At 48.0% G+C, this 22,338-nt stretch overlaps 8 non-coding genes across 8 annotated transcripts; all 8 read left to right on the forward strand.

Annotated features, from left to right (window-relative positions):
- The first annotated feature begins 494 nt into the window (after positions 1-494).
- On the forward strand, positions 495-613 carry LOC144206955 (5S ribosomal RNA). Its single transcript, XR_013328514.1, has one exon. It is a non-coding gene; the product is annotated as a 5S ribosomal RNA (ribosomal RNA).
- Positions 614-2,986: 2,373 nt separating this feature from the next.
- Positions 2,987-3,105, forward strand: LOC144206957 (5S ribosomal RNA). Its single transcript, XR_013328516.1, has one exon. It is a non-coding gene; the product is annotated as a 5S ribosomal RNA (ribosomal RNA).
- A 2,373-nt stretch (positions 3,106-5,478) lies between these two features.
- On the forward strand, positions 5,479-5,597 carry LOC144206963 (5S ribosomal RNA). Its single transcript, XR_013328522.1, has one exon. It is a non-coding gene; the product is annotated as a 5S ribosomal RNA (ribosomal RNA).
- Positions 5,598-7,963: 2,366 nt separating this feature from the next.
- Positions 7,964-8,082, forward strand: LOC144206958 (5S ribosomal RNA). The gene has a single exon (XR_013328517.1). It is a non-coding gene; the product is annotated as a 5S ribosomal RNA (ribosomal RNA).
- A 2,373-nt stretch (positions 8,083-10,455) lies between these two features.
- On the forward strand, positions 10,456-10,574 carry LOC144206959 (5S ribosomal RNA). Its single transcript, XR_013328518.1, has one exon. It is a non-coding gene; the product is annotated as a 5S ribosomal RNA (ribosomal RNA).
- Positions 10,575-12,947: 2,373 nt separating this feature from the next.
- LOC144206964 (5S ribosomal RNA) lies at positions 12,948-13,066 on the forward strand. The gene has a single exon (XR_013328523.1). It is a non-coding gene; the product is annotated as a 5S ribosomal RNA (ribosomal RNA).
- Positions 13,067-15,432: 2,366 nt separating this feature from the next.
- Positions 15,433-15,551, forward strand: LOC144206960 (5S ribosomal RNA). The gene has a single exon (XR_013328519.1). It is a non-coding gene; the product is annotated as a 5S ribosomal RNA (ribosomal RNA).
- Positions 15,552-17,924: 2,373 nt separating this feature from the next.
- LOC144206966 (5S ribosomal RNA) lies at positions 17,925-18,043 on the forward strand. Its single transcript, XR_013328525.1, has one exon. It is a non-coding gene; the product is annotated as a 5S ribosomal RNA (ribosomal RNA).
- The last annotated feature ends 4,295 nt before the right edge of the window (positions 18,044-22,338 follow it).

The raw sequence follows: 22,338 nt of genomic DNA on the forward strand, positions 1-22,338 counted from the left end.
GCTTGGAATGATCCTTTTGCATATGGCTTTTGCGACTGCCAAGGCGTCGGCTTTCTTGGATGGGCACATCTCGACCCACTTGGTAAGTGTGTCGATGATCACAAGACAGTACTTGCATGTGCCACTTTGGTTCGCTTCGATGAAATCCATGTTCAGAATCTCGAAGGGATATGTCCCCGTTTGCCTCGTTTCCGCGCTTGCGTCGTTCATTGCCTTGCGAGTTGTGTCCACAGCAGGTGAGACAGTTTCTCCCTGAAGTGGCTGCTAGCCAGTAGAAGGGCACACCTAGACAAACAATGATTTGCACACACGGATACCTATGGACAATCTGGAGTGTTTAATTAGACTAGACAGCCGTTATACCTTGTGAATGCTCTATATTGGTCGCCAAAGAGGGGCGACTTTGATGATTGCTTTTGGAGACTGCATGCTGGATGAGTCTGTCAAGTGAGGTCTTGGAACTTTTAAATAGCTATGTTTGAGACGTCCTCTCGGCTTACGGCCATACTACCCTGAATACGCCCGATCTCGTCCGATCTCGGAAGCTAAGCAGGGTCGGGCCTGGTTAGTACTTGGATGGGAGACCGCCTGGGAATACCAGGTGCTGTAAGCTTTTTTATTTTTTTCTGGGGGTCGGTGTAAATGAAAGAGAGAAAGCGCACACATTCAATCGTTTAATAGTCGACTGATAGGTCTGAAAAACAACCTAGGGAGCAGGTTTGAGAAAGAGTGAGAGCAATTTACAGGATATACGTTTATTACCAGACTGCAGAAATGGGGAGAGCTCAAACAGCGTGAACCGCTCACAGTCTGTTGTCCTTGCAGCTCTCTCTGAATGGCCAGTGAGTGAGTCTTATACGTGCAGGCAAAACTGACCGTTGTCAGCCGGACTTTGGACGGATACCTTTTAGTCATTTGCAGGGCAAAAAGTAACTGATCAGTGTCTGACACTGACATGTCAACTCAATCACAAGACTAAGATTGATTGATCAGTCAGACTGTTGAGTGTTTATGCTGACATGTCAGCCATTCACAGTTTGTATGAGGACGATGCTTTTATGCTCACCAAAGCTGATATAATCTTACTATTCCCACCTCTTGTGAGTATAAATACATTGGAACCTCGTTCGTTAGCGACGCTACTTTTGAACCAAATTCTTCACAAATGACTTTGAACTGGAGTTTAGACCGACCAGGAGTGGGCGAAAGACCCTCGTTTATTTGAGGGATGATTCCTCCTTTGACCTCCCGCTCGGGAGGATCGCCTCATGGCCTGGTGTGTCAGAGTAGGAAAGACATATTTATCATTGTCAGACAGTAGCACAACACCAGGTTCTGATTGGGACATGGATTGTGGCATGTGTATACGAAATGGCACTAGCTGGGTTTCAACAATCATGGTGTGTTCGACTGTGGCATCAATGGTACGTTTGATCAAAGAAGCAGGGCAAACAACAGGTCCGGATAACAAGCACGTGAGCAATAACAGTTACGAACGGTACCAGGGCTTTCAAAAGAGTCTGTATCCATGAGCCCGAGAGGAACCAGGCAAGCCATCCTCGTTGTGGAACCGGCTCTCTTGTCATAGCGCTCCGTATGTTCTTCATAGTTTGTAGGGCATCATTGACTGAGTAGGATGCTTTGGCAGGGATGAAGGTGCAGCATGAGTCTCCTGGGCCATGGCGCCTAGGGCCTCTCGGCAGCCGGACTGATGCGTTGACGTGGGGCTGGAATCCCTAGTCAATGGCTGGCCTCCAGATGTTCCGGGTCTGGGGGGCGTTCTTTGCTGTTCTTACCCAGGGGAACAGAGCCATCAGGATTTTGGAGGAGACTGACCAGTGTTTGTGTTCGAGGGGGACATCCGAGCCCCACACTGGATCATGGTCGTGAGCTCCAACAATCGTTCATCAGCTTTGACGGCGGTGGCCAACTTGGTGAAGTTAGCGGTCAGGATCACGCGGTGAGGTCCGCCCCCACATGGAGAAGACCAGCACTTTCTTTCTATCACCTTGACGAGTACCGGGTCGCCTGGGGACAGGACCTCCTGTGTGGGAGACAGAGAAGATGTCGGCAGATCATTTGCATTTATTACAGACAGTTCTTTCTTGGAACATTTTGCATAACCACTGATTGAGGGCAGGATCTGTTTCTCCTTTCTCTTCTACCATCCGGATCTTTTTCCCACATAGGTAGGTGGAAGGCTCTGCCCTCCACTGCCTCAAATGGTGTGCATCCCTGTGCTGTTGGAATGATTCTCATGTCTGTTTCTACCAGGCTCAGGCTTCCTAGCCGTGGTTTTCCCGTGTCTTCCGTGGTATTTCTGAGTCTTGAGTTTGACCGCTCCATTGGTTCCTTCAACGAGTCCAGCACTTTGGGGGCGGCATGCGCAACGATCTTTCAGGTTGACTCCAAGATGCCGTCCCAGAGTTTGGACCACGTGGCTCACGGAGCGATCACCATTATCACTCCAAATGACTGGTTGGTATTCCATGGCTTGGAATGATCCTTTTGCATATGGCTTTTGCGACTGCCAAGGCGTCGGCTTTCTTGGATGGGCACATCTCGACCCACTTGGTAAGTGTGTCGATGATCACAAGACAGTACTTGCATGTGCCACTTTGGTTCGCTTCGATGAAATCCATGTTCAGAGTCTCGAAGGGATATGTCCCCGTTTGCCTCGTTTCCGCGCTTGCGTCGTTCATTGCCTTGCGAGTTGTGTCCACAGCAGGTGAGACAGTTTCTCCCTGAAGTGGCTGCTAGCCAGTAGAAGGGCACACCTAGACAAACAATGATTTGCACACACGGATACCTATGGACAATCTGGAGTGTTTAATTAGACTAGACAGCCGTTATACCTTGTGAATGCTCTATATTGGTCGCCAAAGAGGGGCGACTTTGATGATTGCTTTTGGAGACTGCATGCTGGATGAGTCTGTCAAGTGAGGTCTTGGAACTTTTAAATAGCTATGTTTGAGACGTCCTCTCGGCTTACGGCCATACTACCCTGAATACGCCCGATCTCGTCCGATCTCGGAAGCTAAGCAGGGTCGGGCCTGGTTAGTACTTGGATGGGAGACCGCCTGGGAATACCAGGTGCTGTAAGCTTTTTTATTTTTTTCTGGGGGTCGGTGTAAATGAAAGAGAGAAAGCGCACACATTCAATCGTTTAATAGTCGACTGATAGGTCTGAAAAACAACCTAGGGAGCAGGTTTGAGAAAGAGTGAGAGCAATTTACAGGATATACGTTTATTACCAGACTGCAGAAATGGGGAGAGCTCAAACAGCGTGAACCGCTCACAGTCTGTTGTCCTTGCAGCTCTCTCTGAATGGCCAGTGAGTGAGTCTTATACGTGCAGGCAAAACTGACCGTTGTCAGCCGGACTTTGGACGGATACCTTTTAGTCATTTGCAGGGCAAAAAGTAACTGATCAGTGTCTGACACTGACATGTCAACTCAATCACAAGACTAAGATTGATTGATCAGTCAGACTGTTGAGTGTTTATGCTGACATGTCAGCCATTCACAGTTTGTATGAGGACGATGCTTTTATGCTCACCAAAGCTGATATAATCTTACTATTCCCACCTCTTGTGAGTATAAATACATTGGAACCTCGTTCGTTAGCGACGCTACTTTTGAACCAAATTCTTCACAAATGACTTCGAACTGGAGTTTAGACCGACCAGGAGTGGGCGAAAGACCCTCGTTTATTTGAGGGATGATTCCTCCTTTGACCTCCCGCTCGGGAGGATCGCCTCATGGCCTGGTGTGTCAGAATAGGAAAGACATATTTATCATTGTCAGACAGTAGCACAACACCAGGTTCTGATTGGGACATGGATTGTGGCATGTGTATACGAAATGGCACTAGCTGGGTTTCAACAATCATGGTGTGTTCGACTGTGGCATCAATGGTACGTTTGATCAAAGAAGCAGGGCAAACAACAGGTCCGGATAACAAGCACGTGAGCAATAACAGTTACGAACGGTACCAGGGCTTTCAAAAGAGTCTGTATCCATGAGCCCGAGAGGAACCAGGCAAGCCATCCTCGTTGTGGAACCGGCTCTCTTGTCATAGCGCTCCGTATGTTCTTCATAGTTTGTAGGGCATCATTGACTGAGTAGGATGCTTTGGCAGGGATGAAGGTGCAGCATGAGTCTCCTGGGCCATGGCGCCTAGGGCCTCTCGGCAGCCGGACTGATGCGTTGACGTGGGGCTGGAATCCCTAGTCAATGGCTGGCCTCCAGATGTTCCGGGTCTGGGGGGCGTTCTTTGCTGTTCTTACCCAGGGGAACAGAGCCATCAGGATTTTGGAGGAGACTGACCAGTGTTTGTGTTCGAGGGGGACATCCGAGCCCCACACTGGATCATGGTCGTGAGCTCCAACAATCGTTCATCAGCTTTGACGGCGGTGGCCAACTTGGTGAAGTTAGCGGTCAGGATCACGCGGTGAGGTCCGCCCCCACATGGAGAAGACCAGCACTTTCTTTCTATCACCTTGACGAGTACCGGGTCGCCTGGGGACAGGACCTCCTGTGTGGGAGACAGAGAAGATGTCGGCAGATCATTTGCATTTATTACAGACAGTTCTTTCTTGGAACATTTTGCATAACCACTGATTGAGGGCAGGATCTGTTTCTCCTTTCTCTTCTACCATCCGGATCTTTTTCCCACATAGGTAGGTGGAAGGCTCTGCCCTCCACTGCCTCAAATGGTGTGCATCCCTGTGCTGTTGGAATGATTCTCATGTCTGTTTCTACCAGGCTCAGGCTTCCTAGCCGTGGTTTTCCCGTGTCTTCCGTGGTATTTCTGAGTCTTGAGTTTGACCGCTCCATTGGTTCCTTCAACGAGTCCAGCACTTTGGGGGCGGCATGCGCAACGATCTTTCAGGTTGACTCCAAGATGCCGTCCCAGAGTTTGGACCACGTGGCTCACGGAGCGATCACCATTATCACTCCAAATGACTGGTTGGTATTCCATGGCTTGGAATGATCCTTTTGCATATGGCTTTTGCGACTGCCAAGGCGTCGGCTTTCTTGGATGGGCACATCTCGACCCACTTGGTAAGTGTGTCGATGATCACAAGACAGTACTTGCATGTGCCACTTTGGTTCGCTTCGATGAAATCCATGTTCAGAATCTCGAAGGGATATGTCCCCGTTTGCCTCGTTTCCGCGCTTGCGTCGTTCATTGCCTTGCGAGTTGTGTCCACAGCAGGTGAGACAGTTTCTCCCTGAAGTGGCTGCTAGCCAGTAGAAGGGCACACCTAGACAAACAATGATTTGCACACACGGATACCTATGGACAATCTGGAGTGTTTAATTAGACTAGACAGCCGTTATACCTTGTGAATGCTCTATATTGGTCGCCAAAGAGGGGCGACTTTGATGATTGCTTTTGGAGACTGCATGCTGGATGAGTCTGTCAAGTGAGGTCTTGGAACTTTTAAATAGCTATGTTTGAGACGTCCTCTCGGCTTACGGCCATACTACCCTGAATACGCCCGATCTCGTCCGATCTCGGAAGCTAAGCGGGGTCGGGCCTGGTTAGTACTTGGATGGGAGACCGCCTGGGAATACCAGGTGCTGTAAGCTTTTTTATTTTTTTCTGGGGGTCGGTGTAAATGAAAGAGAGAAAGCGCACACATTCAATCGTTTAATAGTCGACTGATAGGTCTGAAAAACAACCTAGGGAGCAGGTTTGAGAAAGAGTGAGAGCAATTTACAGGATATACGTTTATTACCAGACTGCAGAAATGGGGAGAGCTCAAACAGCGTGAACCGCTCACAGTCTGTTGTCCTTGCAGCTCTCTCTGAATGGCCAGTGAGTGAGTCTTATACGTGCAGGCAAAACTGACCGTTGTCAGCCGGACTTTGGACGGATACCTTTTAGTCATTTGCAGGGCAAAAAGTAACTGATCAGTGTCTGACACTGACATGTCAACTCAATCACAAGACTAAGATTGATTGATCAGTCAGACTGTTGAGTGTTTATGCTGACATGTCAGCCATTCACAGTTTGTATGAGGACGATGCTTTTATGCTCACCAAAGCTGATATAATCTTACTATTCCCACCTCTTGTGAGTATAAATACATTGGAACCTCGTTCGTTAGCGACGCTACTTTTGAACCAAATTCTTCACAAATGACTTCGAACTGGAGTTTAGACCGACCAGGAGTGGGCGAAAGACCCTCGTTTATTTGAGGGATGATTCCTCCTTTGACCTCCCGCTCGGGAGGATCGCCTCATGGCCTGGTGTGTCAGAGTAGGAAAGACATATTTATCATTGTCAGACAGTAGCACAACACCAGGTTCTGATTGGGACATGGATTGTGGCATGTGTATACGAAATGGCACTAGCTGGGTTTCAACAATCATGGTGTGTTCGACTGTGGCATCAATGGTACGTTTGATCAAAGAAGCAGGGCAAACAACAGGTCCGGATAACAAGCACGTGAGCAATAACAGTTACGAACGGTACCAGGGCTTTCAAAAGAGTCTGTATCCATGAGCCCGAGAGGAACCAGGCAAGCCATCCTCGTTGTGGAACCGGCTCTCTTGTCATAGCGCTCCGTATGTTCTTCATAGTTTGTAGGGCATCATTGACTGAGTAGGATGCTTTGGCAGGGATGAAGGTGCAGCATGAGTCTCCTGGGCCATGGCGCCTAGGGCCTCTCGGCAGCCGGACTGATGCGTTGACGTGGGCCTGGAATCCCTAGTCAATGGCTGGCCTCCAGATGTTCCGGGTCTGGGGGGCGTTCTTTGCTGTTCTTACCCAGGGGAACAGAGCCATCAGGATTTTGGAGGAGACTGACCAGTGTTTGTGTTCGAGGGGGACATCCGAGCCCCACACTGGATCATGGTCGTGAGCTCCAACAATCGTTCATCAGCTTTGACGGCGGTGGCCAACTTGGTGAAGTTAGCGGTCAGGATCACGCGGTGAGGTCCGCCCCCACATGGAGAAGACCAGCACTTTCTTTCTATCACCTTGACGAGTACCGGGTCGCCTGGGGACAGGACCTCCTGTGTGGGAGACAGAGAAGATGTCGGCAGATCATTTGCATTTATTACAGACAGTTCTTTCTTGGAACATTTTGCATAACCACTGATTGAGGGCAGGATCTGTTTCTCCTTTCTCTTCTACCATCCGGATCTTTTTCCCACATAGGTAGGTGGAAGGCTCTGCCCTCCACTGCCTCAAATGGTGTGCATCCCTGTGCTGTTGGAATGATTCTCATGTCTGTTTCTACCAGGCTCAGGCTTCCTAGCCGTGGTTTTCCCGTGTCTTCCGTGGTATTTCTGAGTCTTGAGTTTGACCGCTCCATTGGTTCCTTCAACGAGTCCAGCACTTTGGGGGCGGCATGCGCAACGATCTTTCAGGTTGACTCCAAGATGCCGTCCCAGAGTTTGGACCACGTGGCTCACGGAGCGATCACCATTATCACTCCAAATGACTGGTTGGTATTCCATGGCTTGGAATGATCCTTTTGCATATGGCTTTTGCGACTGCCAAGGCGTCGGCTTTCTTGGATGGGCACATCTCGACCCACTTGGTAAGTGTGTCGATGATCACAAGACAGTACTTGCATGTGCCACTTTGGTTCGCTTCGATGAAATCCTTGTTCAGAATCAGTTCAGTTCAGTTTGCCTCGTTTCCGCGCTTGCGTCGTTCATTGCCTTGCGAGTTGTGTCCACAGCAGGTGAGACAGTTTCTCCCTGAAGTGGCTGCTAGCCAGTAGAAGGGCACACCTAGACAAACAATGATTTGCACACACGGATACCTATGGACAATCTGGAGTGTTTAATTAGACTAGACAGCCGTTATACCTTGTGAATGCTCTATATTGGTCGCCAAAGAGGGGCGACTTTGATGATTGCTTTTGGAGACTGCATGCTGGATGAGTCTGTCAAGTGAGGTCTTGGAACTTTTAAATAGCTATGTTTGAGACGTCCTCTCGGCTTACGGCCATACTACCCTGAATACGCCCGATCTCGTCCGATCTCGGAAGCTAAGCAGGGTCGGGCCTGGTTAGTACTTGGATGGGAGACCGCCTGGGAATACCAGGTGCTGTAAGCTTTTTTATTTTTTTCTGGGGGTCGGTGTAAATGAAAGAGAGAAAGCGCACACATTCAATCGTTTAATAGTCGACTGATAGGTCTGAAAAACAACCTAGGGAGCAGGTTTGAGAAAGAGTGAGAGCAATTTACAGGATATACGTTTATTACCAGACTGCAGAAATGGGGAGAGCTCAAACAGCGTGAACCGCTCACAGTCTGTTGTCCTTGCAGCTCTCTCTGAATGGCCAGTGAGTGAGTCTTATACGTGCAGGCAAAACTGACCGTTGTCAGCCGGACTTTGGACGGATACCTTTTAGTCATTTGCAGGGCAAAAAGTAACTGATCAGTGTCTGACACTGACATGTCAACTCAATCACAAGACTAAGATTGATTGATCAGTCAGACTGTTGAGTGTTTATGCTGACATGTCAGCCATTCACAGTTTGTATGAGGACGATGCTTTTATGCTCACCAAAGCTGATATAATCTTACTATTCCCACCTCTTGTGAGTATAAATACATTGGAACCTCGTTCGTTAGCGACGCTACTTTTGAACCAAATTCTTCACAAATGACTTCGAACTGGAGTTTAGACCGACCAGGAGTGGGCGAAAGACCCTCGTTTATTTGAGGGATGATTCCTCCTTTGACCTCCCGCTCGGGAGGATCGCCTCATGGCCTGGTGTGTCAGAGTAGGAAAGACATATTTATCATTGTCAGACAGTAGCACAACACCAGGTTCTGATTGGGACATGGATTGTGGCATGTGTATACGAAATGGCACTAGCTGGGTTTCAACAATCATGGTGTGTTCGACTGTGGCATCAATGGTACGTTTGATCAAAGAAGCAGGGCAAACAACAGGTCCGGATAACAAGCACGTGAGCAATAACAGTTACGAACGGTACCAGGGCTTTCAAAAGAGTCTGTATCCATGAGCCCGAGAGGAACCAGGCAAGCCATCCTCGTTGTGGAACCGGCTCTCTTGTCATAGCGCTCCGTATGTTCTTCATAGTTTGTAGGGCATCATTGACTGAGTAGGATGCTTTGGCAGGGATGAAGGTGCAGCATGAGTCTCCTGGGCCATGGCGCCTAGGGCCTCTCGGCAGCCGGACTGATGCGTTGACGTGGGGCTGGAATCCCTAGTCAATGGCTGGCCTCCAGATGTTCCGGGTCTGGGGGGCGTTCTTTGCTGTTCTTACCCAGGGGAACAGAGCCATCAGGATTTTGGAGGAGACTGACCAGTGTTTGTGTTCGAGGGGGACATCCGAGCCCCACACTGGATCATGGTCGTGAGCTCCAACAATCGTTCATCAGCTTTGACGGCGGTGGCCAACTTGGTGAAGTTAGCGGTCAGGATCACGCGGTGAGGTCCGCCCCCACATGGAGAAGACCAGCACTTTCTTTCTATCACCTTGACGAGTACCGGGTCGCCTGGGGACAGGACCTCCTGTGTGGGAGACAGAGAAGATGTCGGCAGATCATTTGCATTTATTACAGACAGTTCTTTCTTGGAACATTTTGCATAACCACTGATTGAGGGCAGGATCTGTTTCTCCTTTCTCTTCTACCATCCGGATCTTTTTCCCACATAGGTAGGTGGAAGGCTCTGCCCTCCACTGCCTCAAATGGTGTGCATCCCTGTGCTGTTGGAATGATTCTCATGTCTGTTTCTACCAGGCTCAGGCTTCCTAGCCGTGGTTTTCCCGTGTCTTCCGTGGTATTTCTGAGTCTTGAGTTTGACCGCTCCATTGGTTCCTTCAACGAGTCCAGCACTTTGGGGGCGGCATGCGCAACGATCTTTCAGGTTGACTCCAAGATGCCGTCCCAGAGTTTGGACCACGTGGCTCACGGAGCGATCACCATTATCACTCCAAATGACTGGTTGGTATTCCATGGCTTGGAATGATCCTTTTGCATATGGCTTTTGCGACTGCCAAGGCGTCGGCTTTCTTGGATGGGCACATCTCGACCCACTTGGTAAGTGTGTCGATGATCACAAGACAGTACTTGCATGTGCCACTTTGGTTCGCTTCGATGAAATCCATGTTCAGAATCTCGAAGGGATATGTCCCCGTTTGCCTCGTTTCCGCGCTTGCGTCGTTCATTGCCTTGCGAGTTGTGTCCACAGCAGGTGAGACAGTTTCTCCCTGAAGTGGCTGCTAGCCAGTAGAAGGGCACACCTAGACAAACAATGATTTGCACACACGGATACCTATGGACAATCTGGAGTGTTTAATTAGACTAGACAGCCGTTATACCTTGTGAATGCTCTATATTGGTCGCCAAAGAGGGGCGACTTTGATGATTGCTTTTGGAGACTGCATGCTGGATGAGTCTGTCAAGTGAGGTCTTGGAACTTTTAAATAGCTATGTTTGAGACGTCCTCTCGGCTTACGGCCATACTACCCTGAATACGCCCGATCTCGTCCGATCTCGGAAGCTAAGCAGGGTCGGGCCTGGTTAGTACTTGGATGGGAGACCGCCTGGGAATACCAGGTGCTGTAAGCTTTTTTATTTTTTTCTGGGGGTCGGTGTAAATGAAAGAGAGAAAGCGCACACATTCAATCGTTTAATAGTCGACTGATAGGTCTGAAAAACAACCTAGGGAGCAGGTTTGAGAAAGAGTGAGAGCAATTTACAGGATATACGTTTATTACCAGACTGCAGAAATGGGGAGAGCTCAAACAGCGTGAACCGCTCACAGTCTGTTGTCCTTGCAGCTCTCTCTGAATGGCCAGTGAGTGAGTCTTATACGTGCAGGCAAAACTGACCGTTGTCAGCCGGACTTTGGACGGATACCTTTTAGTCATTTGCAGGGCAAAAAGTAACTGATCAGTGTCTGACACTGACATGTCAACTCAATCACAAGACTAAGATTGATTGATCAGTCAGACTGTTGAGTGTTTATGCTGACATGTCAGCCATTCACAGTTTGTATGAGGACGATGCTTTTATGCTCACCAAAGCTGATATAATCTTACTATTCCCACCTCTTGTGAGTATAAATACATTGGAACCTCGTTCGTTAGCGACGCTACTTTTGAACCAAATTCTTCACAAATGACTTCGAACTGGAGTTTAGACCGACCAGGAGTGGGCGAAAGACCCTCGTTTATTTGAGGGATGATTCCTCCTTTGACCTCCCGCTCGGGAGGATCGCCTCATGGCCTGGTGTGTCAGAATAGGAAAGACATATTTATCATTGTCAGACAGTAGCACAACACCAGGTTCTGATTGGGACATGGATTGTGGCATGTGTATACGAAATGGCACTAGCTGGGTTTCAACAATCATGGTGTGTTCGACTGTGGCATCAATGGTACGTTTGATCAAAGAAGCAGGGCAAACAACAGGTCCGGATAACAAGCACGTGAGCAATAACAGTTACGAACGGTACCAGGGCTTTCAAAAGAGTCTGTATCCATGAGCCCGAGAGGAACCAGGCAAGCCATCCTCGTTGTGGAACCGGCTCTCTTGTCATAGCGCTCCGTATGTTCTTCATAGTTTGTAGGGCATCATTGACTGAGTAGGATGCTTTGGCAGGGATGAAGGTGCAGCATGAGTCTCCTGGGCCATGGCGCCTAGGGCCTCTCGGCAGCCGGACTGATGCGTTGACGTGGGGCTGGAATCCCTAGTCAATGGCTGGCCTCCAGATGTTCCGGGTCTGGGGGGCGTTCTTTGCTGTTCTTACCCAGGGGAACAGAGCCATCAGGATTTTGGAGGAGACTGACCAGTGTTTGTGTTCGAGGGGGACATCCGAGCCCCACACTGGATCATGGTCGTGAGCTCCAACAATCGTTCATCAGCTTTGACGGCGGTGGCCAACTTGGTGAAGTTAGCGGTCAGGATCACGCGGTGAGGTCCGCCCCCACATGGAGAAGACCAGCACTTTCTTTCTATCACCTTGACGAGTACCGGGTCGCCTGGGGACAGGACCTCCTGTGTGGGAGACAGAGAAGATGTCGGCAGATCATTTGCATTTATTACAGACAGTTCTTTCTTGGAACATTTTGCATAACCACTGATTGAGGGCAGGATCTGTTTCTCCTTTCTCTTCTACCATCCGGATCTTTTTCCCACATAGGTAGGTGGAAGGCTCTGCCCTCCACTGCCTCAAATGGTGTGCATCCCTGTGCTGTTGGAATGATTCTCATGTCTGTTTCTACCAGGCTCAGGCTTCCTAGCCGTGGTTTTCCCGTGTCTTCCGTGGTATTTCTGAGTCTTGAGTTTGACCGCTCCATTGGTTCCTTCAACGAGTCCAGCACTTTGGGGGCGGCATGCGCAACGATCTTTCAGGTTGACTCCAAGATGCCGTCCCAGAGTTTGGACCACGTGGCTCACGGAGCGATCACCATTATCACTCCAAATGACTGGTTGGTATTCCATGGCTTGGAATGATCCTTTTGCATATGGCTTTTGCGACTGCCAAGGCGTCGGCTTTCTTGGATGGGCACATCTCGACCCACTTGGTAAGTGTGTCGATGATCACAAGACAGTACTTGCATGTGCCACTTTGGTTCGCTTCGATGAAATCCATGTTCAGAATCTCGAAGGGATATGTCCCCGTTTGCCTCGTTTCCGCGCTTGCGTCGTTCATTGCCTTGCGAGTTGTGTCCACAGCAGGTGAGACAGTTTCTCCCTGAAGTGGCTGCTAGCCAGTAGAAGGGCACACCTAGACAAACAATGATTTGCACACACGGATACCTATGGACAATCTGGAGTGTTTAATTAGACTAGACAGCCGTTATACCTTGTGAATGCTCTATATTGGTCGCCAAAGAGGGGCGACTTTGATGATTGCTTTTGGAGACTGCATGCTGGATGAGTCTGTCAAGTGAGGTCTTGGAACTTTTAAATAGCTATGTTTGAGACGTCCTCTCGGCTTACGGCCATACTACCCTGAATACGCCCGATCTCGTCCGATCTCGGAAGCTAAGCGGGGTCGGGCCTGGTTAGTACTTGGATGGGAGACCGCCTGGGAATACCAGGTGCTGTAAGCTTTTTTATTTTTTTCTGGGGGTCGGTGTAAATGAAAGAGAGAAAGCGCACACATTCAATCGTTTAATAGTCGACTGATAGGTCTGAAAAACAACCTAGGGAGCAGGTTTGAGAAAGAGTGAGAGCAATTTACAGGATATACGTTTATTACCAGACTGCAGAAATGGGGAGAGCTCAAACAGCGTGAACCGCTCACAGTCTGTTGTCCTTGCAGCTCTCTCTGAATGGCCAGTGAGTGAGTCTTATACGTGCAGGCAAAACTGACCGTTGTCAGCCGGACTTTGGACGGATACCTTTTAGTCATTTGCAGGGCAAAAAGTAACTGATCAGTGTCTGACACTGACATGTCAACTCAATCACAAGACTAAGATTGATTGATCAGTCAGACTGTTGAGTGTTTATGCTGACATGTCAGCCATTCACAGTTTGTATGAGGACGATGCTTTTATGCTCACCAAAGCTGATATAATCTTACTATTCCCACCTCTTGTGAGTATAAATACATTGGAACCTCGTTCGTTAGCGACGCTACTTTTGAACCAAATTCTTCACAAATGACTTCGAACTGGAGTTTAGACCGACCAGGAGTGGGCGAAAGACCCTCGTTTATTTGAGGGATGATTCCTCCTTTGACCTCCCGCTCGGGAGGATCGCCTCATGGCCTGGTGTGTCAGAGTAGGAAAGACATATTTATCATTGTCAGACAGTAGCACAACACCAGGTTCTGATTGGGACATGGATTGTGGCATGTGTATACGAAATGGCACTAGCTGGGTTTCAACAATCATGGTGTGTTCGACTGTGGCATCAATGGTACGTTTGATCAAAGAAGCAGGGCAAACAACAGGTCCGGATAACAAGCACGTGAGCAATAACAGTTACGAACGGTACCAGGGCTTTCAAAAGAGTCTGTATCCATGAGCCCGAGAGGAACCAGGCAAGCCATCCTCGTTGTGGAACCGGCTCTCTTGTCATAGCGCTCCGTATGTTCTTCATAGTTTGTAGGGCATCATTGACTGAGTAGGATGCTTTGGCAGGGATGAAGGTGCAGCATGAGTCTCCTGGGCCATGGCGCCTAGGGCCTCTCGGCAGCCGGACTGATGCGTTGACGTGGGCCTGGAATCCCTAGTCAATGGCTGGCCTCCAGATGTTCCGGGTCTGGGGGGCGTTCTTTGCTGTTCTTACCCAGGGGAACAGAGCCATCAGGATTTTGGAGGAGACTGACCAGTGTTTGTGTTCGAGGGGGACATCCGAGCCCCACACTGGATCATGGTCGTGAGCTCCAACAATCGTTCATCAGCTTTGACGGCGGTGGCCAACTTGGTGAAGTTAGCGGTCAGGATCACGCGGTGAGGTCCGCCCCCACATGGAGAAGACCAGCACTTTCTTTCTATCACCTTGACGAGTACCGGGTCGCCTGGGGACAGGACCTCCTGTGTGGGAGACAGAGAAGATGTCGGCAGATCATTTGCATTTATTACAGACAGTTCTTTCTTGGAACATTTTGCATAACCACTGATTGAGGGCAGGATCTGTTTCTCCTTTCTCTTCTACCATCCGGATCTTTTTCCCACATAGGTAGGTGGAAGGCTCTGCCCTCCACTGCCTCAAATGGTGTGCATCCCTGTGCTGTTGGAATGATTCTCATGTCTGTTTCTACCAGGCTCAGGCTTCCTAGCCGTGGTTTTCCCGTGTCTTCCGTGGTATTTCTGAGTCTTGAGTTTGACCGCTCCATTGGTTCCTTCAACGAGTCCAGCACTTTGGGGGCGGCATGCGCAACGATCTTTCAGGTTGACTCCAAGATGCCGTCCCAGAGTTTGGACCACGTGGCTCACGGAGCGATCACCATTATCACTCCAAATGACTGGTTGGTATTCCATGGCTTGGAATGATCCTTTTGCATATGGCTTTTGCGACTGCCAAGGCGTCGGCTTTCTTGGATGGGCACATCTCGACCCACTTGGTAAGTGTGTCGATGATCACAAGACAGTACTTGCATGTGCCACTTTGGTTCGCTTCGATGAAATCCTTGTTCAGAATCAGTTCAGTTCAGTTTGCCTCGTTTCCGCGCTTGCGTCGTTCATTGCCTTGCGAGTTGTGTCCACAGCAGGTGAGACAGTTTCTCCCTGAAGTGGCTGCTAGCCAGTAGAAGGGCACACCTAGACAAACAATGATTTGCACACACGGATACCTATGGACAATCTGGAGTGTTTAATTAGACTAGACAGCCGTTATACCTTGTGAATGCTCTATATTGGTCGCCAAAGAGGGGCGACTTTGATGATTGCTTTTGGAGACTGCATGCTGGATGAGTCTGTCAAGTGAGGTCTTGGAACTTTTAAATAGCTATGTTTGAGACGTCCTCTCGGCTTACGGCCATACTACCCTGAATACGCCCGATCTCGTCCGATCTCGGAAGCTAAGCAGGGTCGGGCCTGGTTAGTACTTGGATGGGAGACCGCCTGGGAATACCAGGTGCTGTAAGCTTTTTTATTTTTTTCTGGGGGTCGGTGTAAATGAAAGAGAGAAAGCGCACACATTCAATCGTTTAATAGTCGACTGATAGGTCTGAAAAACAACCTAGGGAGCAGGTTTGAGAAAGAGTGAGAGCAATTTACAGGATATACGTTTATTACCAGACTGCAGAAATGGGGAGAGCTCAAACAGCGTGAACCGCTCACAGTCTGTTGTCCTTGCAGCTCTCTCTGAATGGCCAGTGAGTGAGTCTTATACGTGCAGGCAAAACTGACCGTTGTCAGCCGGACTTTGGACGGATACCTTTTAGTCATTTGCAGGGCAAAAAGTAACTGATCAGTGTCTGACACTGACATGTCAACTCAATCACAAGACTAAGATTGATTGATCAGTCAGACTGTTGAGTGTTTATGCTGACATGTCAGCCATTCACAGTTTGTATGAGGACGATGCTTTTATGCTCACCAAAGCTGATATAATCTTACTATTCCCACCTCTTGTGAGTATAAATACATTGGAACCTCGTTCGTTAGCGACGCTACTTTTGAACCAAATTCTTCACAAATGACTTCGAACTGGAGTTTAGACCGACCAGGAGTGGGCGAAAGACCCTCGTTTATTTGAGGGATGATTCCTCCTTTGACCTCCCGCTCGGGAGGATCGCCTCATGGCCTGGTGTGTCAGAGTAGGAAAGACATATTTATCATTGTCAGACAGTAGCACAACACCAGGTTCTGATTGGGACATGGATTGTGGCATGTGTATACGAAATGGCACTAGCTGGGTTTCAACAATCATGGTGTGTTCGACTGTGGCATCAATGGTACGTTTGATCAAAGAAGCAGGGCAAACAACAGGTCCGGATAACAAGCACGTGAGCAATAACAGTTACGAACGGTACCAGGGCTTTCAAAAGAGTCTGTATCCATGAGCCCGAGAGGAACCAGGCAAGCCATCCTCGTTGTGGAACCGGCTCTCTTGTCATAGCGCTCCGTATGTTCTTCATAGTTTGTAGGGCATCATTGACTGAGTAGGATGCTTTGGCAGGGATGAAGGTGCAGCATGAGTCTCCTGGGCCATGGCGCCTAGGGCCTCTCGGCAGCCGGACTGATGCGTTGACGTGGGGCTGGAATCCCTAGTCAATGGCTGGCCTCCAGATGTTCCGGGTCTGGGGGGCGTTCTTTGCTGTTCTTACCCAGGGGAACAGAGCCATCAGGATTTTGGAGGAGACTGACCAGTGTTTGTGTTCGAGGGGGACATCCGAGCCCCACACTGGATCATGGTCGTGAGCTCCAACAATCGTTCATCAGCTTTGACGGCGGTGGCCAACTTGGTGAAGTTAGCGGTCAGGATCACGCGGTGAGGTCCGCCCCCACATGGAGAAGACCAGCACTTTCTTTCTATCACCTTGACGAGTACCGGGTCGCCTGGGGACAGGACCTCCTGTGTGGGAGACAGAGAAGATGTCGGCAGATCATTTGCATTTATTACAGACAGTTCTTTCTTGGAACATTTTGCATAACCACTGATTGAGGGCAGGATCTGTTTCTCCTTTCTCTTCTACCATCCGGATCTTTTTCCCACATAGGTAGGTGGAAGGCTCTGCCCTCCACTGCCTCAAATGGTGTGCATCCCTGTGCTGTTGGAATGATTCTCATGTCTGTTTCTACCAGGCTCAGGCTTCCTAGCCGTGGTTTTCCCGTGTCTTCCGTGGTATTTCTGAGTCTTGAGTTTGACCGCTCCATTGGTTCCTTCAACGAGTCCAGCACTTTGGGGGCGGCATGCGCAACGATCTTTCAGGTTGACTCCAAGATGCCGTCCCAGAGTTTGGACCACGTGGCTCACGGAGCGATCACCATTATCACTCCAAATGACTGGTTGGTATTCCATGGCTTGGAATGATCCTTTTGCATATGGCTTTTGCGACTGCCAAGGCGTCGGCTTTCTTGGATGGGCACATCTCGACCCACTTGGTAAGTGTGTCGATGATCACAAGACAGTACTTGCATGTGCCACTTTGGTTCGCTTCGATGAAATCCATGTTCAGAATCTCGAAGGGATATGTCCCCGTTTGCCTCGTTTCCGCGCTTGCGTCGTTCATTGCCTTGCGAGTTGTGTCCACAGCAGGTGAGACAGTTTCTCCCTGAAGTGGCTGCTAGCCAGTAGAAGGGCACACCTAGACAAACAATGATTTGCACACACGGATACCTATGGACAATCTGGAGTGTTTAATTAGACTAGACAGCCGTTATACCTTGTGAATGCTCTATATTGGTCGCCAAAGAGGGGCGACTTTGATGATTGCTTTTGGAGACTGCATGCTGGATGAGTCTGTCAAGTGAGGTCTTGGAACTTTTAAATAGCTATGTTTGAGACGTCCACTCGGCTTACGGCCATACTATCCTGAATACGCCCGATCTCGTCCGATCTCGGAAGCTAAGCAGGGTCGGGCCTGGTTAGTACTTGGATGGGAGACCGCCTGGGAATACCAGGTGCTGTAAGCTTTTTTATTTTTTTCTGGGGGTCGGTGTAAATGAAAGAGAGAAAGCGCACACATTCAATCGTTTAATAGTCGACTGATAGGTCTGAAAAACAACCTAGGGAGCAGGTTTGAGAAAGAGTGAGAGCAATTTACAGGATATACGTTTATTACCAGACTGCAGAAATGGGGAGAGCTCAAACAGCGTGAACCGCTCACAGTCTGTTGTCCTTGCAGCTCTCTCTGAATGGCCAGTGAGTGAGTCTTATACGTGCAGGCAAAACTGACCGTTGTCAGCCGGACTTTGGACGGATACCTTTTAGTCATTTGCAGGGCAAAAAGTAACTGATCAGTGTCTGACACTGACATGTCAACTCAATCACAAGACTAAGATTGATTGATCAGTCAAACTGTTGAGTGTTTATGCTGACATGTCAGCCATTCACAGTTTGTATGAGGACGATGCTTTTATGCTCACCAAAGCTGATATAATCTTACTATTCCCACCTCTTGTGAGTATAAATACATTGGAACCTCGTTCGTTAGCGACGCTACTTTTGAACCAAATTCTTCACAAATGACTTCGAACTGGAGTTTAGACCGACCAGGAGTGGGCGAAAGACCCTCGTTTATTTGAGGGATGATTCCTCCTTTGACCTCCCGCTCGGGAGGATCGCCTCATGGCCTGGTGTGTCAGAGTAGGAAAGACATATTTATCATTGTCAGACAGTAGCACAACACCAGGTTCTGATTGGGACATGGATTGTGGCATGTGTATACGAAATGGCACTAGCTGGGTTTCAACAATCATGGTGTGTTCGACTGTGGCATCAATGGTACGTTTGATCAAAGAAGCAGGGCAAACAACAGGTCCGGATAACAAGCACGTGAGCAATAACAGTTACGAACGGTACCAGGGCTTTCAAAAGAGTCTGTATCCATGAGCCCGAGAGGAACCAGGCAAGCCATCCTCGTTGTGGAACCGGCTCTCTTGTCATAGCGCTCCGTATGTTCTTCATAGTTTGTAGGGCATCATTGACTGAGTAGGATGCTTTGGCAGGGATGAAGGTGCAGCATGAGTCTCCTGGGCCATGGCGCCTAGGGCCTCTCGGCAGCCGGACTGATGCGTTGACGTGGGCCTGGAATCCCTAGTCAATGGCTGGCCTCCAGATGTTCCGGGTCTGGGGGGCGTTCTTTGCTGTTCTTACCCAGGGGAACAGAGCCATCAGGATTTTGGAGGAGACTGACCAGTGTTTGTGTTCGAGGGGGACATCCGAGCCCCACACTGGATCATGGTCGTGAGCTCCAACAATCGTTCATCAGCTTTGACGGCGGTGGCCAACTTGGTGAAGTTAGCGGTCAGGATCACGCGGTGAGGTCCGCCCCCACATGGAGAAGACCAGCACTTTCTTTCTATCACCTTGACGAGTACCGGGTCGCCTGGGGACAGGACCTCCTGTGTGGGAGACAGAGAAGATGTCGGCAGATCATTTGCATTTATTACAGACAGTTCTTTCTTGGAACATTTTGCATAACCACTGATTGAGGGCAGGATCTGTGTTGGGTTTATTCTGTTTTATTATTATAATAGTTATATTAATTCATTTCTTTATTAAATCAATCTCTTTCTTTTCTTTGTATTAATTCATTACTTTGTTAAATCATTCTCTTTCTGTTTTTCAAAAGTCTTGAGGTCACACCAAGTCATCTTTAACCTAGACAGCCTGTTCCAGGATGGTTATACAAACAATCCACCCAATCTGGGTCCTTGAGATTTGGTGGGCCCTTGGTGACGAGGACAGGGCTATTCGGACAATAACAAGAATATTGTTATCGTTATGTAACCGTACACTTCGGGTTTTTCTGTATGTAACGATTATATGATTATGATTATATTATATGATTCTTAGGTCAAGGAGGTTGTATAATTACTCTAATCTAAATGTTGTTAGGTCTAGTCCCTGTTTTTGTTATTAGTAAAATACTTTGATTGTTATTGTAGTCCCAGATGTTGTTTTTACTCATACGTGATGGAATGATCAACAACTCTGTAACTTGTGACCATAAGAATGGGACGAAAACGTCTATTCGAGGAGACGTTCGGAAGTTGTAAGGGACACTTGCTGTAACTCTCCCTTCCGGAGGCTTTTACCTGTTGTATCCATTTCTATTTAATTAAATGTCAATAATTGAATAAGATGTCTTCCTGCAGTTATTGATAATTACGGACGAAGGTAATTATTAATGAACCTGACATTTTGGTCCTTCTGAGCCATGGAGGTCAATATACCGGAGCGAGAACCCAGGCGCTGCTGTTCGACATCTGGTAAGTGACCGTGCGCACGGCGTCTTCAAAACCCTTGGTGGGCCGGAGTTTTTCGACGGGGGCGCCTGGATTCTCGGCGGTTGAAGACTTTTCCTGCTGGAGGGAGACATCTGATGGATCTCGGGTAAGTCCACATTAATGTCTGCATGTTGTGAAGGTGTTTACAAATGCGTTAAAGGGACATTGTATGTGAGGCCCATTGTTGGGCTGGTTTCGCGTCCTGGGTGACGGCGATAAAACCCTGTGTTTATACTAGTCAATGGCAGGTACGGTGGGGCACTTTGCTGGAAAGTGTCCTGTGTCTCAGGGGGAGGCACGAATGTATTGTACTAGAGGTACAATATTGGGGCCGGGGAGTGTCCTGTGTCTAAAGGGTAGGCACGAATATACGTTGTATGTTGTTTGTGTGGTTTCTGCAGTAAAATTAAGATAAGCCTAGGAAATACAGTCGAAGGAGTGATAATAATAAAAATAGATATAATAAAGTTAACTGTGTGAGGCACACGAACTCACTACAAAAAATAAAAGTAAAATATGGGAAACACGTGTTGTAAGGCGGGTTTGGATGACGATCCAAAAAAATACGTCTAACTTGTAGGGATTTGAAAAAAAAAAATTGGTAAGACAAAGCGCTTTAAAAATATTACACAGCTATATTTATGGATAAATAAATATGGGTTTGCTGGCCAGCTTAAAATGCATAAAATGCAGGATAATATATGCACTAATGCATAGAGGTAATATACATATATAAATAATATGTGAGTGGATAAAAGTGTAACAGCTTGTTCCACAGACACTAATGGAGGTAATATACATATATAAATAATATGCGAGTGGATAAAAGTGTAACAGCTTGTTCCACAGACACTAATGGCGAAATAAGGCCGGGGAGAAGTTAAAAAATACTATTTTGGGAAAATAGTGGGGGCTCCCTCGGATAACGGGGATATATTTAAGACCGTGGCGGCGGGAAAGTACTGTTTGGTAAGGAAAAAATAGCGGGGCCTCCTCGGCTGACGGGGAAAATATTTACCGAGATAGGTGACGGGCGCGGAGGAAGTTTAACAAAAATAAAGGGAGCTAGAAAATTAATGGGGACACTGGTATTTGATTTGGTTAATCCGGGTATGACGTTTTGTGATTACAATAAATTGGGTTTTTTTGTGATGCTTGGGCTTGTATAACAACAATTAGAATGGTTATTTCCAAGTGCTGGTGGTGCTTTGTTAATATAACCTATATGTACTGTCAATTTACAGCAATGTGATGGCTTATTGCAGCTTGGTTTTTGATCCCGTCCGCTAGCGGGAAGATGGTGTTTAAAAAGACAAAAGAATATATACAAAATGATCATTTAAAAGTTTAGCAGGAAATGTCACCTGTGTTTTTATTATGCTCTAGACTTGCCAAAAAATGTGTCAACTGGGGGGGAAGCGTTTCTGGTGCAGCGGCTGCTGATTAGATGGGAGTGAAACATGTGGGCCGCGGGGCAGACGATTTAACTGTGTTGGGCTTTCGGGAGCGTTCGGACCGTGTAAACGACTAAAATTTTGTGATCCCTTCCGTGAAGACATTATAATAATAATAATTGGCCTTGGGGGTGCTGAAGCAAACTTGAGGGCAGAAAATGGGTTTTTGCCATATTGTTGTGCTTGCAGCATACATATTCTGGATATATGGGGTCTTGGAAAAATATTGTTATGTAGGTAATATCGGAAGAGGGGTTAATTTGACGTTTTAATGGTTGTCTTCTCTAAAAAGCGTTGTATTTGGGCACAGGGAAAAAGCTGGTTTGTAAACATAAGATAACAATGCTGTTTTCGCAGCAAGAGTGGAGGTCATAGTTAACGGCTAATTGCGTTTTCTGTTTGGACTTTTCAGAATAAGAACAATACATGGGCTGCAAGAAATGCAAGGTTATGCGAATGCTTTCGCATTGATATTTTGGGTTTTAAAATGAAATGTATTAAGAGGATAGAAAAAATCTGTTC

This window comes from Stigmatopora nigra, chromosome 13, assembly GCF_051989575.1.
Source record: "Stigmatopora nigra isolate UIUO_SnigA chromosome 13, RoL_Snig_1.1, whole genome shotgun sequence".
Classification (NCBI taxonomy): Eukaryota; Metazoa; Chordata; class Actinopteri; order Syngnathiformes; family Syngnathidae; genus Stigmatopora; species Stigmatopora nigra.